We start from the raw sequence: 18,815 nt of genomic DNA, 5'->3' as shown, positions 1-18,815 counted from the left end.
ATGGAACAGCTTCTCCTGTTGGCATAGGTACTCAACCTTCCCAGGAGGCAGTAGCTATATCAATAGGAGAAGCCCTCCTGTCGACATAGCACTGACACTAGAGGCTAGGTCGGTATAACTACGTCACTCAGGGTGTGGATTTTCCACACCCCTGAGTGCCGCAGTAATACTGACATAAGTTTGTAGTGTAAATCAGGGTTATGTCTCCCTAGGTCTCCAAGAAGACTCCAGAAACTGCTAGCAAAGGTCTTTTGCATTGTCTTGCAGTATAGCCAAGGCAGTTGTGGCTAAAGCAGTTCAGCTCTTCTCTTTGAAGAGTATAATCGTTATATGGGTTGATATAATACTCACTCTTACAGGCATAGTTACATTATTTAACAGTAATTTTTTTCAGCATTATCTTTATTTTTCAATGGGTCAGAGGCACAGATTGCTAATGCATTCAGTTCCTTACACTATATTCTTGGCAGTCCTGTTGCCTTATTATGTAGATGAGTTGTTCAGTCCTAAAAAGCATAGTAACTGGTGTGTTTTCTTTAATTGTCATTCTTGAATTAGCACATTGTTTTTTTGTCTTTGGTACCAATAAATTCATATTATCAGTCAATTGCCCTCCATTACATTTTTATTAAAACAAAGGAAAACCTTTTTATCAACATATAGATTCAGATACTTTTAAAAATAGTGATTTAATTCAATATGTACATAAAGTATTAGTGTTCAAGGTGGTAACTAGTGAAAGAGGGTTTTTTGTAATCTGATTAATAACTAAGTTTGCACATTTGTAATAACTTTTATGTTTACATTTTGGTTTTCTCTTAGCCAGTTTCAAAATCAGTAATTGAGTAGATGCAAGCACTTTGGATAAAATACACCTTGAACATAGAAGTATGGCGTTTACTAATTCTGAAAATACAGTAGGATGAAACATTTTTCATAAGGAAAATGATTTTACAGGAAGTAAGGACTTCATGACAACTGCATTGGAAGTCCATCCTTTTTTAAGCATTCATCTTTAATGGCATTTGAATCCTACATACAGTAAATTAAATTCCTAATTTCCAATGTAGAGTCTTCACTAAAGCTATAAACTTTAAAATGGTCTATTCCCTTGTATTCTCCATTATACATCTTAGATAGTAACTAAGACTCAGGTTTATTATAAAAGTATGAAAGATTATATTAAAACTAGATTGGTCAAAGTCCTAGTAAATACAGCATGGGGAACAATCTACAGTGGAAGAGGAATGGGCTAGATGACCTACTAATCCATTTGATCCGAATAGCTTTTATCCTCTAGGATTCAATTGCATTGTAAAAGATCAGCAAATATATCCAACCATATTTGCTATGTCCATTTGGTTTAAATTAAGCTCTGATTTATTTTATTTGGTGTTACAAGGTTATACTATAACCACACAGCAGTTGTGCTAGAATAATTTTTAAATGGTCATGAATGCCAATGTATTGGGCAAGGACAGAAATATACAGATTGCACATATGTGATGGACAGAATACACCTATCCTTTATATTTAGGGCTCCTTCACAGGCCACTAAGATTATATAATACTGAAACCAGCTGCTGTTTTGTTCCTCTACTAGACTCAGTCTAGTAGTTACATTTCTCTATCTGAAGTATCAATCTAAAACTGGACAGATTAAATTGTCTCCTTTATTCAAAATAGAATTGTTGCTAGAATTTCTGATCACAAGCATCTGTCTTGTAAAGGACTTATGATTAATATCTAATACACATATGCACCTTAGTCTTGCAAAATTCTATAGGTCTGTGGTGAGCAGCATGGAGTGTTTTGGTTTTTTTTTCTGGGCAGGAGGAGTTGCAGGGGTTTTTTTTTGGTGGGTGTATGTCTGGGGTGGCAGATCTGAAGGGGTGTGTGCAGATGTGCACACATTCATTTGGGACTAGATTTCTTTCTCCTTAGAATTTTGCCATCCTAGGAAGTAAAAAGAACTCAGTGATTCCCTCTTTGAGCTGAGGTAGTAACCTGAACAGCCCATTGCAAAGCACAGCTTATTGTTTGTTTGCCTTTTCCCCTGCCATCTTTGCATTCAGCGAGCTCTACTGGCTGATGTGTTAAGAGAATACCACGGCACTTCCCCTTATTACATACTTGGCACTCAGTGCTGTAGAAGAGACGGCACTGAGGGTATGTCTACAGTGCAATGTAAGCCTGGGCTCAGACTCAGGCTTGAGCGCTAACCCCCCTTCTGTCTACACACAAAGCTAAGGTCAGTAAGCCCCTGGACCCAGAATATAGGATCCAGCAAGAGGGGTTCATCCAAACCCAAGCCCCACTAGTCCACAGTGCATCATTATGTAGTGTGGATGTAGCTTGGGCCTGGGTTCCCCAGACTCATGTCCTGATAATCTGCCAATTCTATCACACAGTCCCATAGGCCAATGTTCCTTGTTCTTTCTATCTCAAGACTAACCAGCTGACTCCCAGGAAATGGAAGCCTCCCCTTATTCAAGTATAGCTGCTCAGCGTTTAACATTGTATTCTGACTGCTGAGCTACAGACAACAGAATGAACCATCTTCTGTGCTAGCTATGGCCACCGATAAGAAGTCCATTGACAAACACACTGTTCCCTGGTGACAGGACCACAGTCAGATATTGGTTAATCTCTGGTGCGAGGCAAGCAACAAGTTTCTCTTCACTACAAAATTGCAGATGAACTGGCAGTGTGCGTGATTCACCGGACTGGTGACCAGTGCTGCATCTGGATTAGGCAGCTCAAGACTATTGGAAAGCCAGGGTTGAAAACCACACCTTTGGGAACTCCCCAACATCCTGCCTCTTTAATGAGGAGCTTGACTGGGTGTTGGCTACTGCATCAAGCATGGAACCAACAGCAGTTCACGATAGCCTGGTCAGCTGGGATGGTGACCTTCTGACCCCTGAACTACTCCTATACTAGAGGGGAACCAGCAGGCACCAGATCAAGCTAGTGAAGTGACTCTGGTGCTCACACTAGTTTCCAAGAGGTTCCACCACCACAGCAGCTGCAGCACATGCTGGGTCCATACTCCAAGGAGCTGTTTGATTTTCTCCCCCCCCCCCCCCACTCCCAGGGAGGAGCCTGCTGCAGAACTAGTAGAAACTGCAGAAACAGAAGAGACATAAGTAGCCCCAGAGCCTGGTACATTTCTGGATCCATGTTTGTTGCTCTTAATATAGGAATGGGAGGAATTTCAGATTTATGACCAATGCAAAATGTATTACAGGTAGGGTTGTCAATTTAATTGCAGTTAACTCACGCGATTAACTCAAAAAAATTAATCTCAATTAATTGCATTGTTAAACAATAGAATACTAATTAAAATTTATTAAATATTTTTGGATGTTTTCTACATTTTCAAATATATTGATGTATATTACAATACAGAATACAAAGTGTACAGTGCCCACTTTATATATTTTTGATTACAAATATTTGCACTGTAAAAATGATAAACAAAAGAAATAGTATTTTTCAATTCACCACATAGTAGTACTGTAGTGCAACCTCTTTATCGTGAAAGTGTAGATTTTTTTTGTTGCATAACTGCACTCAAAAACAAAACAATAGAAAACTTTAGAGCCTAAAAGTCCACTCAGTCCTACTTCTTGTTCAGCCAATAGCTAAGACAAACAAGCTAGTTTCCATTTATGGAAGATACTGCTGCCTGATTCTTATTTACCATGTCACCTGAAAATGAGAACAGGCGTTCGCATGGCACTTGTGTAGTTGGCGTTGCAAGGTATTTATGTGCCAGATATACTAAACGTTTGCATGTCCCTTCATGCTTCCATGCTGATGATGCTTGTTTTTTAAAAAAAAGTGTTAATTTAATTTGTGACTGATCACGTTGGGGGAGAACTGAATGTCTCCTGTTCTGTTTTACCCACATTCTGCCATATATTTCATGTTATAGCAGCCTCGGATGATGACCCAGCACATATTTGTTTTAAGAATACTTTCACTGCAGATTTGACAAAATGCAAAGAAGGTACCAATGTGAGATTTTTAAAGATAACTACAGCTCTTGACCCAAGGTTTAAGAATCTGAACTGCCATCTAAAATCTGAGAGGGATGAGGTGTGGAGCATGCTTTCTGAAGTCTTAGATGAGCAACACTCGGATGTGAAAACTACAGAACCTGAACCATCAAAAAAGAAAATCAACCTACTGCTGTTGGCATCTGACTCAGTTGATGAAAATGAACATGCGTCGCTGCACACTGCTTTGGATAGTTATCAAGCAGAACCCATCATCTGCATGCATGCATGTCCTCTGGAATAGTGGTTGAAGACGAAGGGACATATGAATCTTTAGCGCATCTGGCACGTAAATATCTTGTGATGCCGACTACAACAGTGCCATGCGAACACCTATTTTCACTTTCAGGTGACATTGTCTCCTGCAAATTGTAACCAAACTTGAATAACAGTGGGGACAGTTACTCCATTTATGATGATGTCATCTGGTGGGAATAGTGTACTGGCCTGTCCATGAAGGTAGACTCACTCTTGGCCAAAAACCCTGGCATCATCAACCTTCCAGTGCAGCCCACATTGGCATCCATAAAACAGCCTCTGTAGTCCATAAGGGACTATATAACTATGGAGTAGTACCCTTCGCAGTTTATGTATTTGTGCTCCTTGAGGCCAAACTATGGACAAACAATTCCCATCAGTGGCCCTGGTGTAGTTTAGAAACCCCAGTCCCTCAAAAGTAGCAATTACTTCATGGATATTGTTTCTTTATACCAACCACCTTTTGGGTAAATCACATGCCTGATTGCTACAGGTCCATTGCTAGCCAGTTTGGCGCTAGAAAGTCAACTTTGGGTAATCTGTGATAGTTTCCAGATGGTTATAGCAACCCACTTTGTGACTGGCAATGCAACCCTCAAGTGTGTGTTGTGACACTGAAAGGTTGGGGCAAGCTGCTCACAACTCCAGAAATGTAGCTTTCTTCATGCGAAAGTTCTGGAGTCACTGCAGGTCATCCCAGGTTGCATGACAATGATTGCACCAGTCTGTGCTTGTGGCCCTAGTCCAAAAGTGCCAGTCTACATAGGGAGCATCAGGAGCAATACTCGGAGTCATGAGCAGCACCAGCCAGTTCAAGTCTGTATCCTCCTCCTTCCTCTAATAGGTGCTTTCGATAGGTCAGAAAAAGCAATTTAAATATTCACCACTGTCTCATGGATGCTCTACCCGTTTCCCAAAACGGGAGTGAAAGCCCAATCAAAACAAGTTTTTCAAATGGTGATTCTCATCTTGGCGGCTCTGCTTGTTGGGAGTGTGCAGACCCAAAAGATGGCTCAGCAGGATGTTTTGGTGGGCTGCAACGGCTTCCAGTAATGTGTGGGTTGGACATTTTCCCACAGTGAACCACGAACAAAGGTTAGAGTATCTACAGTTGGGGAGGGTGCTACAAAGCCTGGGATAGTTTGATTTGGGCCTGTGTAATGCAGTGTAAATGCCTGAGCACAGGTGTGATACCCAGGCTGCAGAAATTCTCCATCTGGGGTCGATGCTCAGTGTGCACGCTCAGGCTCACAACATCGAGCCTGGGCTTACATTTCAGTATAGACATACCCAAAGATGGTCCCTGAGGAGCTTTTCCTGTACACATTTTCACAATCAATATGTAGAGTCTTGATATAGAAAACTTAAATATTTGCTTTATTTTTCTGTCTACAATTTGCCTTGTTTCCTACCATCTTTTCTATATTTCCTAGAAAAAAACAAATTGGCTAAATCCATTTGCAGTAGAACACTATCTTCATAATGTAAGAAATATGAACACATTTTTTGATCTTCCATTTTTGACAATCATTGTCTTGTATATCAAAAGATTGCTATGGCATCAGATGTCTTGGTCCTAGCCTTATCTCCATTTGTTAATGTAGATTAATGGAGTTAGTCATGTATAATATTCTGTGCCTAAATAATTTGGGGGGGAGGGGTTGGGATTTTTTTTGCCTTTTGTTCTGTGAATAGCATGTGGCATAGACGTAATATGATGTGGGAGGATGTTACCTGCAAATGTTGAAATATAGCTTCTCTTGCATTGATGTACTATTTTCTGACTTTTTTGCATTTTTGAATGGCCACTTTCAAAACAATTGGATGTGTTGTGGCATATTTGAATGTACTATTATATCCCACTCATTATGTATACTATACATAGAGTAGAGAATTGTTTCAAAATGTTTTTATTGCAGGAAAAGATTTTCTGCCTGATGTGTGTTCTAATAGATTTTCAATCTGAGTTAGGAGCCAGAGTTTTATAGCCTTATGTCAGAGAGCTTCCGAATGGATATCGGTATCCTACTTCAAAGTGGTAAGAATTCCATAATAGTTTTTCTTTCCTAGTCTAATTTTAAGTTTTGCATGTGGATCATATTGTCTTTACAAATATATGCCAATACAAAGTTGTTCAGTAAGTTCTCAGCCTAATTTTTAAACTATAATGTACCATCTCTTTATAGCAAAAAATATCCCATTGACAGAGATGAGACAAGCTGACCTTAGTTCTTAACAATCTCTAATTTTGGTAAGGTTTTTTTTTTAAAATCTACTAAAAATTGCTCTAAATTTACAGTCGTTGTCGTCTTTGGCTATCCCTCAATGCGAGGATGTCGTCTACCTGGGGGCTCATTGGTGAGTTTTTAAGTGGCTGAGGAGCCCAAATCTTGCCCTGCAGATTTTCCCACTGTCAAGGTTCCTCCCCCACTCTGAACTCTAGGGTACAGATGTGGGGACCTGCATGAAAAACCTCCTAAACTATCTTTACCAGCTTAGGTCAAAACTTCCTCAAGGTACAAAATATTCCACCCTTTGTCCTTGAGTTGGCCGCTACCACCACCAAACTAATACTGTTTACTGGGGAAGAGCTGTTTGGATGCGTCTTTCCCCCCAAAATACTTCCCAAAACCTTGCACCCCACTTCCTGGACAAGGTTGGCTTAAAAAAAAAAAGCCTCACCAATTTGCCTAGGTGACTACAGACCCAGACCCTTGGATCTTAAGAACAATGAACAATCCTCCCAACACTTGCACCCCCCCCTTTCCTGGGAAATGTTGGATAAAAAGCCTCACCAATTTGCATAGGTGACCAGACCCAAACCCTTGGATCTGAGAACAATGAAAAAGCATTCAGTTTTCTTACAAGAAGACTTTTAATAAAAATAGAAGTAAATAGAAATAAAGAAATCCCCCCTGTAAAATCAGGATGGTAGATACCTTACAGGGTAATTAGATTCAAAACATAGAGAACCCCTCTAGGCAAAACCTTAAGTTACAAAAAAGATACACAGACAGAAATAGTTATTCTATTCAGCACAGTTCTTTTCTCAGCTATTTAAAGAAATTATAATCTAACACATACCTAGCTAGATTACTTACTAAAAGTTCTAAGACTCCATTCTTGGTCTATCCCCGGCCAAGACAGAATATAGACAGACACACAGACCCTTTGTTTCTCTCCCTCCTCCCAGCTTTTGAAAGTATCTTGTCTCCTCATTTGTCATTTTGGTCAGGTGCCAGCGAGGTTACCTTTAGCTTCTTAACCCTTTACAGGTGAGAGGAGCTTTCCCCTGGCCAGGAGGGAATTCAAAGGGGTTTACCCTTCCCTTTATATTTATGACACCCACAGAAGTGACAGGTGTAATCTTGGAGGAGGCATAGTTGTTGGCTGGAGTGTTCCCTTTCTTTCCTCCTCCTGTCGCTTCTGTGTCTCATGAGCACATCTGTTCTCAAAGTGAGCTGTGGCTTGGTGTATGGTATGGTGTCACTGTGTTCTGTTCTGCGCCAAGTCCTCCCAGTTTGTTGGGTTGATGCCTCCCTTTTTAAGATGTACTTTCAGTATGCCTTTGAAACGCTTCCACTGCTCTCCGCGAGCCCTTCTTCCCTGACTTAACTGAGAGAAGAGTACTTGCTTCGGGAGGTGAGTGTCAGGCATACAGTCTTCCCAGCTGATCCTGAGAATCCTCCCGAGGCAGCGATGCTGGGACCACTCCAGCTGCTTGAGATGTCATCTGTAGATTACTCAGGTCTCACACCCATAGAGAATGGTGAGGATGACAACTGCCTTGTAAACCAAGATCTTAATACCCGTTTGTAGATCCCTATCAGTAAAGACTCGTTTGAGTAGTCTTCCAAAAGATGTGCTGGCAGAGCAGATCCTGTATTCAATTTCTGTGTGAATGTTGGCTGTTTGGGAGAGGTGGCTGGCAAGGTACAGAAAATGTCCACATTTTTCAGGGGTTCTCCACTGATGGTTTACAGTGACAATGTTTAATTTATTTTCAAAATAAATCTAGAAGTATTTTTATTTAAAGAGGGTTTTCTAGTATTAAAAAGCTACTGTAATCAGCAAAACCAACCAAACAAAACCTCTTACACAAGTAACAAACATAAGTGCAACACTATTGTAAAAAGGAGTGAAGGGGTCCAGGGCATAAGAATCCAGGAGTCCTATATGTGATCTAAGTAGGATGTTTATAGAATGGCAAATATCAGGGAAGGGATATATCCCTCTTTGGCTCATCTGTGAGGTTTGAGGATATGTGAAACACAAAATTATACCTGAACTGTGTGGGGTCTTTTTAGAATGTAACCACAATGTCTTGATATACACTATGTATGATGAATTATCAGTCACTGACAGACATATGGAAGGGGTTTTTGTCATGGCTATTGATCAGTTTGTAGGTTGTCAATGAAAGATGATTGATTGAAAAATCTATAAGGTTTTTCCTGCTTCATCTTCAAGAAAAGAAGGGTCACTCCAAGATGACTCCAAGTGTGGCCATGTTTATCACTGAAAAACAATATATCTGAAACGAACTTTTGAAGGGGAATTGTCAAGATTCTGAAACTTTTACAAAGATCCAGCTTTAGCAAAGGTATTAAGAGCCTTTCACAGAACACTGGACCTAAAAAGGCCTGTGTTCTATAGCTTCATCAACTGACAACAAAGGATGAAGAAGCATTCCTTGTTCCTAACCCATTGTAATACAACCTATGTATTATATCAAATAATTAATACATGGAGAAAACACTGCTTCACTAGTGAGATCCTGATGTCAATAAACTGGAAATGGTGGATCTACATGAACTTTAGCATTCACCCAACAATAAGCGAAATCAGTCACTACCTGATTCAATTTCAAGTTTCTCTGTACAGAGAAGTGGTGTGCCACTCGGCGCTGTGTAGCACTCTAGCGACAAGCACCAAACCATACTTTTATGTGGTGATGTGTATGACCTAATGCCAGCAGAGACGAGGTGGGTGAGGTAATATCTTTTATTGGACCAACTTCTGTTGATGAGCGAAACAAGCTTTCAAGCTTACACCAGAGCTTGAAATAAAGAGAATACCTCACCCACCTTGTCTCTCTCATATCCTGGGACTGAGACGGTTACAACAACATTGTATATAACATCAGCACATTCATTCCACTGAATGCATCCGATGAAGTGAGCTGTAGCTCACAGAAAGCTTATGCTCAAATAAATTTGTTAGTCTCTAAGGTGCCACAAGTACTCCTTTTCTATCAGCACGCAGATTACTCAGGATGTTTGGGTTTTTTATAAAAAAAAAAAAGTGTAGTAATCAGAAACCTCCACTAGCCACCTCCTTACTCTTTACATTTTACCCTGAAATTCTTGCTTTTTTAAAAATTAATAGCAAAAGGGAAGGCATGCTGCAAACGGTGATGAACTGAAGGTAGCTATAGAGCAACTGATTTTAGGAAACACAATTATTCACATGCCTGGCTGATCTGAGGTCAGTGTCATAATGTGATGCCTGGCACCCAGGAGTATAATAGTAAATGTCTACTTTTTAAAGGAAATGCCTGTGAACGAAATGTGTTGAACTAAATATAATTCAGTCCTTACTGTCTCAATTTGAACCATATTATAATTCAATATACATTAGGGCTATATGCCTGGAAAGTAAAATCTAAAACATGGACACAAACAAAATCCTTTGTAGTATATTCTCCTGGTATATGCTTTGGCTGTCAAATATTGTACTGGTTTTGTAACACACTTTTTTGAGCATATGAAATACTAGAGCTCTGAGGAATTGCTCCTGACTGAGTCAAGTTGCATGAGGATTGTTTTTTGAAGTTTGAAAGTTTAGTATTTTATATAATGTGATAGGCATAAAGGCAACTTCTGAATGTAATGAAGAATTTATTTTCAAGTTAATTACTATTTTAATTAATCCTGAATTTCAACTGAAAGCAATCAGCACACTGGAGGGAAAAAAAAAGATTTTGGCTACTAATAAACTCTGGCATAAGTATATCTCGTGTAGTGTATGTATATTCAAATACCCTAACAAATATATTTATACATATACCATTAATGTTTACAGATCTTTATCCCAAATACCTATTTACAATTAACATTTAAACTAACCAAATACAAAACTGATTTTACAGATTGTTTAAAAAAAAAATTGCAAGTTAGACAACTGCAGTTGAGTCCTTAAAGGCCTTACATAGGCCTCTGTCTAAACACAAACTTGGTAAATACAGTATGAAATGCCTTATGTAGAGTGAAGTTAAAAACTAAATTTACTGCCATTAACTCTACAGTTTTGTTTGCAGTAAAATTAATATTGCAGCATTGCCTGAGAAGATCATGGAAACCTTATTAATTGCAAACTATAATGTATCTTGTTTGTATGGCAACAATTGTAGTGTTCAAGAATTTAGGAAGGTAATGGTAATACTGTGGATTGATTACAAAAGTCATACATTGTAATAAGATGAATGTGTGAATGATTAAATGTTACGGGTTTTGCTTGTAGAATAATCATGAACAATATTTGTATTTCACTAGGATTGTAAGTATTTCTACATTTTAGTTGAACAGCCTTGCAGTTTGTATAAATTGATGTAAACTGATTTTTGTAGGCTGAAATTGACATGCGCAATAAGGTCAATAAGTTGCATGTTGTACACAAGGTACTAGTACTTCATAATAAAGGAAGAGAATGCAGTTTTACCTTTGTGGGATTCTTTCTTTAAAATGATGGGGTGGGGTGGTTAATAAAATAACTGCCCCATGGACTGGGATTTTTGTGCTCCCTTCAGAAAGGCTTGTGTTTTGTACAGTAGCTAGAAACTGTGCATGTTATATATCATTCATAAAATATAGTTCTGTGCTATGGAAGAATGTAGTCAGAATTTTGTTTGTGATGGCTAAATTTTAAGGGTTACATTTTAAGGCTGCATATGTATGCAAGATATCACTGAGGCAAAGAGCTCAGAAGGATTCAAATAAATTTACACTTTTATATGGATGTTGAGGATGCCCACAATTACGTCAGATAGGATAAATATATCACAGATAAAATATCACATGCTTCAGGACAGAAGTACTAAATCACAGGGGTTAAGAAAAATGGCAACTAGGCAGATCATTCCAAATGTGATTTGTTGCATCTTCCTTTTGGAGGCAGGATACTGGACTAGACAGAACACTGTTATAATCCAGTTTAACCTATGTTCTTACATTCTGTTCATATGTAGTTACGTGCACACTTCCAGTTATCTTGATAACAAAGATGATCTAACAATCATAAAGTGACTGTATGTATTAAAGTAAGATTTTATTATAGTAGATGGATATAATACAAAGGAAGCTAAATCCCTGGAAAGTTCATTTCTTTAGAAGCCTACATGTAACTGCACATGTATAAATAAACTGAATAACTGGATTTCCGTTGGACAAAAACCATTTAACTATTGCCTTTGCCATTCCCAGCAAACACCACCCTTAATTTAGGCCATGCACCTCACCCTTTTTTTTCCCACATCTCTTAGAGCTCCTACTATTATATTCTCCCCTTGACTTGAGATTACTTAAAGGCTCCTCACTCTTGCTTTCAGGCCTCAGGTATTGTCTCGCAAGTACCCAAAGAACTGTTTTGCCACCTCTTCTGTCCCCATCTTCTTCCCACATTTCCTCAATCTCCATCTTTCTAAGTTTAATTGTGGTTTTGAGATCCACAACTTCTCCAAAACCTGTATCTAGTAGAGATCTGATTAGAAATGCTGCAAAAGTGAACTGACAGCGTAAGAGCAGCATGAACATTTTCCAGACTGCCCAGGAATGGGGAGAGCCTGCCAAAGGAGTAGCTATAGCTCAAAGCAAACACAGCACTTTAAGGTTGGGGAAGAACATGAGGGGAGAGATGAGGAGATGAAGTTTAACTTCAGGAGACTGTACTGACGCTTCAAATAGTGAGGTGGTGGTAATTTTTAAAACATGAGCAAAAGAAGATTTCTTATGATTAAAAGGCACCTGGATAGAGAGATTTACAGAGTCAGATTTACTGGTGGATGAAAAGACTGCCTCCATAAACCCCCAGGATCAAATTCCATCCAAGGAATATGGCATCTAGTATAATGCCATATGGTCGGGCAATTATAGGCCTAGAACAACTCCAAACCTGGCAGCACAACTGCTTGGGCAGCTTCTAAAGTGCCAGAAATACTACTTTTTGGAAAAGTAAAATTAAAAAAATCAGTGGTGCCAGCTTATTCAACTACACTACACTGAACTTAAAAATTGCATTATTATACACTGTATGGTTGCCATTAAAAAGACCAGAAAAAGAATTTATTTATTGAAATTCTCTGTTTAGGATGCTCATCTGAGATTCTACATCTTGACTATGCTGTACTTCCAGTGGCAGTTTAGGTTTAACTGCAATACAAAATAATTTAAGTTGTACTTGAGTGTAGAGATCATGTTGAGACTATATAAATGCCACCTAATGTGGGCAAGAACAAACGGATACATACATATGGATACCATGTAAAGCTAGTGAGCATGAAGGAAAAGGAAGAGAGATCCACGAGTAGGGATTCTGCTGCCTTAGGTGAACATCATCATTACCTATTAATCCACAGTTACCGAACATTTTGAATGACCTGTGTGCCTATTTTGGGCTTTGTCCAAAGTCCATTGAAGCCAATGGGAATCGGAGGACATCTAATCAGGCTCTTTGCCTATACCCTAGAGCCAGATACTATTTAACATTTTGTAGCGTGATCGTGCCAAATGGGTGCAATCCGGTTGGACCCTATAGTGCTGTACAAATAAATAATGACCGTCCTTGTCCCCAGAGTTTACACATCTCTGGAGCTCTTGACAAATGTATGTGCACCAAGATCATTAGATGGATATGTCTATACAATGTAATTGTCTGTGTAACTGCTCAAATAAAAAGGCATCTTTCCAAGTTTAAGTGATTGATTTAAAAAAAAATGCAGGCTCTAATCCTATTTCCACTGAAGTTTATAGGAATTTAACTATTGACTTTAATGGAAGGTGATTCAATCTGTAATCTTTAACCTGATAGCTACAAGAATTTTTATAAAGAATTCATGAAATGACTTCCTCAGAGGAAGCTACCTTTTATTTTACTTATTAATCTCTCTGACCCCACAAATGTTCTTCATGCTTTAAATTTTCTTTAATTTTATACCACAAATTGTTTACTACGAGAAAAGCACTCCAATGCTTCAAGGGTTTTATTTCCCCTGCTTGTGATTTTTTTTTTTTTTAAATCTGAACTATGCAAAATTACCTGAATTGGTAGATGGCATTCTTGGGTAATAGTCTTTGTTTATTAAATGGGTCCTCTTCTACCTGTTTACTAAATAATTTGGTCTCCTTTTAGAAGTTACTATGAAGTAAGGCATGCTGTGGAAAACCTAATGACCCAGAAGTGCTATTTGGACAAGTGTCTTATTTCCCTGTTCAGCAAGCAGGAAGTCTCAGTCTCAGGGAAGGCGTTAATATCAGCACTGAGTTGTTGGATTTGGGAAAAGTAAAAAGGAGGAGCTAAATGGAATTAGGACAAATGTATGATTCAATTCAGTGAGATTTTTTTTTGTCATGACAAGCTAGCCAAGTGTAGCCAGAGTGTAAAATCTTTTTCTTGTACTACTTTGTATTTGAAATATGGATATATAAAATGTTTTGTATCTCACTCTCCTCTATCACATTTGGGTGCACAGTTGCTCTTCTTTGGGATTAGACTACTTTGTGCCTTCCAATATCCACCTCTAGTTCACGGTCACTGATCCTGTATTTGGTGAGAGTCTGCCTTAGTTTACTACATTTCACTGTGGTTAGATAGTCTGCTAGTGTGATCATTCAGATCACTTAATTAAAAGTGGACAAATTTAATCATGGTACAAAACTACTCATTGAAGTGATAGTCAACAGCTGTTGTTTTATTATTTAACTCTAGTCTCCACAAATAAACAGTTATCGACACCCCTGTTATGTTAAATGCCTAGATGCAGAAAAGGTTCCAATTTGCTCACAAGAAGCTCTTATTACTAGGATTGCTCTGTAAAATGCAACATGAGGAGAAGAGAGCCAAATGTTTGCTGCCTTGTTTAACCATGCTTACATAGCTTCTAAATATGAATGTAGTCAAAGATTTTGGCAATACTCTGCAGCTTGCGCTCCAAATGTGCCCAGAATTTTGTATCTAACTATAACCCTCTGAATGAAAGACTCGAAAGAGGCAAATGTAAATTCTTTCAGTGAAGTGTCTTTAGAAATCCATGTAGAAAGTTAAATTTATTATTGGGCTTGCTGGTGGATCCACTGACAGGTCAGTAACTGAGTGACAGTCTGTAGTATACATCTAATTTGTGCATGAAGGGAAACCTTATGCTCTCTTTACTGACATAATATACTTGGAATTTGAAACCGCTCATGGTAGTGCATAAGGAATAAAAACTGATTTGGGATTACTGCAGAAAAGCTCAAATTAAAACTGGCCTGTTTGCCTGATTTAAGATGGTACAGCAGTAAATATGGGCTGTTTTAGTAGTATGCAGCCAAAGACAGACAAGACACTTCTCATGGTGGCATTTGTGCACTACACCAACCACAGCCTTGAATTTGCTTATTTGCATCTCAAAATAGATTCTCTTTCTTAAAAAGACTTGAGTTTATTTTGAAAGATGTTTTCAATTTTTTGGCAACTTCAAGCCCTTGCTGATGCCTCTGAGGTAGCTAAGAGCTAGATATTCTTGCTATACTCTGGGCTTGTTTATCAGGAACGAAGGCAATGATCAAAATGATTATTTGGCTGTTGCCCATGCAGAGATTTGTAGAAATTGACTCCGAACCTGATGTAGCCTGAATGATAGGAATTCTTATGGAGATCAAGACAAGCAAATTGTGGGCACACTGTTGTTTTTAAGATGGGCTTAATAGCCATTATGACTAAAATCTCCCTCTCACTTTTTAAAGAGAAGATCTGTTTGAGGTTTTGCAAAAGCTAGAAAGTGCTATACTGGAATTCAATTGTGCAAGACCGACTTGGCCCTTATATCTGAAATACACTTAAGAATGGCAAATTTCAAGGGTTAACTATTTCTGTATCTTTAGAGGTAAAGCTTATGTATGCATAAAGCTGCCATTGAAAATATGGATGCCAGATTTACCAAGCAACAGTAGCAAGCATTCACATGATTTCAGTGCTTTAACTCCACATGGGGCTCATGGGAGGGAAAATGGTCTGTTAGGACAATCTGCCAGAGCACGTCACACAGGTATTGATTGAGGAGGAAAAGGAGAGTGCCCTGCTCTAAAATTTAATTTTAAATACCATGAACTTCACAACAAATGTGCCTGTTTAACAAAGCTTTTGGAGTCAGATTTTCAAAGGCACACATGGTAGTAAGGCACCTAACAGTCCTTTGTGCCTTTAAAAATCTCCCCCTTAGCCACTACACCACTACATCTGAGATTTAGAGTCTATTGCTGTTACAGAAAATTTTGTCCTTCAGTGGTAGAATATGGGTTTGCTACAGGTAACTTAAGTCAAGCCTATTCTCATATAGGTAGCAAGGCACACTCCATGACTTGATGCAGATAGTAAAGGCCAAAGTAATAGCTTTCTAGTCCCATCAGTCTGTTCTCTGCTGGTATTAAGAGTGACTTAGAAACAGACAGATTTATGGTAAATAAGGATGCTTATGGAAGTGGAGAGGACCATGAAGGTCTGATTCTTGTTTCAAAGCCTGTGGAGTATTTTAGGTTAGCTCCCCTTGCTCATCCTACAGGATTAGAGCTTTTATTTATTTATTTTTTTTTATAAAAGGGGTATCAAGTACAAGTTTTTAAAAGAACACCAACTTAAAAATCACACTTCTGTCTGAAATTAGTAATACCCAAGTTTTCTATAACAAAGACTAGAGGGAAATGATTTTTCAGTTTCTTTACTTTGTTTACTTGACAGCACGTTTTGTATAGACTATGGGTGGGCAAACTTTTTGGCCTGAGGGCCGCATCTGGGTGGGGAAATTTAAGTGCATGCAGGGCCATGAATGTGGGGCTGGGGCAGGGGCTTGGCATGTAGGAGGGGGTGTGGTGTGCTGGAAGGGGCTCAGGGCAAGGGGTTGGAGCAGAGATGAGGTGTCGGATGTATGGGAGGGGTCAGAGAAAGGGTTGGGCCTCTGGGGTGTGGGGCAGAGGGCTGAGTGCGCTGCCCTCACCTGTAGGTACCTCCCCCAAAGCTTCTGTTGTCCGGGAATGGGGAACCATGGCCAACGGGAGCTTTGGGGGAGGTATCCACGAGCAAGGGCAGTGCGCTCAGCTCTTTTTCTTCCACCCCCCTCAGGGCCACAGGGATGTAGCGCTGGCCGCTTCCTGGGTGGTGCGAGGCCTGCGGCGCCACGGGGGTGGCAATCCTGTGGGCCAGATCCAAAGCCCTGAGGGGCCGGATCTGGCCCACGGGCCATAGTTTGCCCACCCCTGGTATAGACAGTTTCATTGTTTTAATGATAGTCTGTTTTCACCTTGGTGTATTGGTAGCTCTTCCTCGCAGCAAAAAAGATGAGACTTTTTCTTATATATATATTTTTAAAAGTGATTAAAATGACAACAATTGGTGAGGGGACTTGGGTAGGTATAACACCTGACACTCTTTCTAACTCAATTTTTGAAACTATCCACATTTCAAATTGTGACAGTGTTCTTTTAATGAGAGAAATTCTAATTTGGCGAGGTTAGTATTAGAACTTGATCTTATAAACAAACTACTTTTAATTTTAATGGGTTTATTGGACAGTGACTCCTACCAAAAATGGGTGATTGTGAAACATATTTGTAATTTGAATGTGTAAAGCATGTTTCTTGACTTTCTCCTGTTGCATTAGCAGTATATTTGTTATACCAAAAAAATAAAAACCAGCATGATCTTATTAAAGGGGAAAAGGCAAAATACCACATTTATTGTGAATACAGAAAGACTCATAGTAAGCAATTAGTTATAGCTATAACATTCCATTCAATCTCATATGTATTCATACATTCATTCATACACACACACACAGGTTCTGCAAGGTTGTTATCATAGTTACCAGCCTTGGAGTTGCTCATGCCAAGCCACTGGCCAGGTGGCCTGGACATGAGGAGGGAGCAGGGCCTCGTCAGATGTACATCTGATGCTCCTGGAAGTTGGTTTGCAGAATCAGACCCCAAAGTTCTCACTTTCCAGAGTCCATTTTTATAGGAATTTCTTCCTATGTCAGTCTATGGGAATTGCTTCATCATGCTGTGGCTGAATCAATCAGCAGATGTCACATTCCTGATGGCTCCGTGATGCCAGATGTTATCTTGTTCTTTGGTTCTCCCATGCTTGAGGCTGGTGGGTGGATTCCAGTCTTCCCTCTGGGGGTTCTCTGGTTATTTCCACTTGACACCTTCTTCAGCCGATGGACACTGGATTCTTAGGCTGGCACCTCCCTGATCATTCAGTTATTATCCACACCAAACATCCATCCACATACATCCTCTATCTCTATTTTAATCACAATTGTTAACAAAGCGAGATGAATACAACAAAAGGGTGGGGAGTCTCTGGGTGCTGTTTCTGTTGTTACAGAGTATTGCTTTGAGTCTCTCTCTGTGTGAGTGGTTGTTGTTACAAAGAATTGCTTTGAGAACAGACTCGGTCTTAGAATGTACTAATACAATAAGCAGCTTGCAATTTTCACACACAGAGGGAGAGAAACAGTACTAAAAACCAAGAGACCTCTTAATTAGTAATACCCTGAAATTTAAACTATGAGGAAATCAAACTCATCTGTGATTTTAATACAGAATGTCTTTAATATGATCCAACATATTGACCATTTTCCTTGGTAAGTCATTTGTGGGCAGTCTTATAGTCTCATTAGTTTTGTATCCCGCTCTTCTTGCTCCATTTACTTGCATATCTAGGTTTTACCATATGCAGGAGTAAAATTGGGGTTGGGGGGAAGAGGTGGTAGAAGTCTTTCAAGCTCTACCGACAGAATAAGCACCTATGGGAGATACCAAATTGCCGTGCTACGCACAGTTGCTTATGATCATGCTTGCTTTGTGAACTCCACTGTGCTCATTGAGCTTGGGTCGCCCCTTGGTGAAGCTTGAATATGTCTACAGGATTTGGTGGCTCCCTCAGCTTACCTCTCTCATGGATGTGGCGGGAGGGGACAGCACCTGCTTGTGACACCAAATTGAGATATCTCTTGCAGTAAATTGTGCAGATCTGTAATCCTCCTGCTCCTTTCTTACATAAGCAATAAAACAGTTAACAAGGTTGACATTTAAATTATCGCCTCAGATTCCTGAGATGATAATGTCTATATACAGGCAAAGCTGCAGTTTGTACTGGAATAGTAAAACTGCTCCCTACAAACAAAACAAACTGTACTGCTAAGGGCAAATTTCATTGGTATAGCTGCACCTGCACTAG

The sequence above is a fragment of the Lepidochelys olivacea genome, assembly GCF_965140295.1.
Source record: "Lepidochelys olivacea isolate rLepOli2 genome assembly, chromosome: 8".
Taxonomy (NCBI): domain Eukaryota; kingdom Metazoa; phylum Chordata; order Testudines; family Cheloniidae; genus Lepidochelys; species Lepidochelys olivacea.
This window is presented reverse-complemented; position numbering follows the sequence as displayed.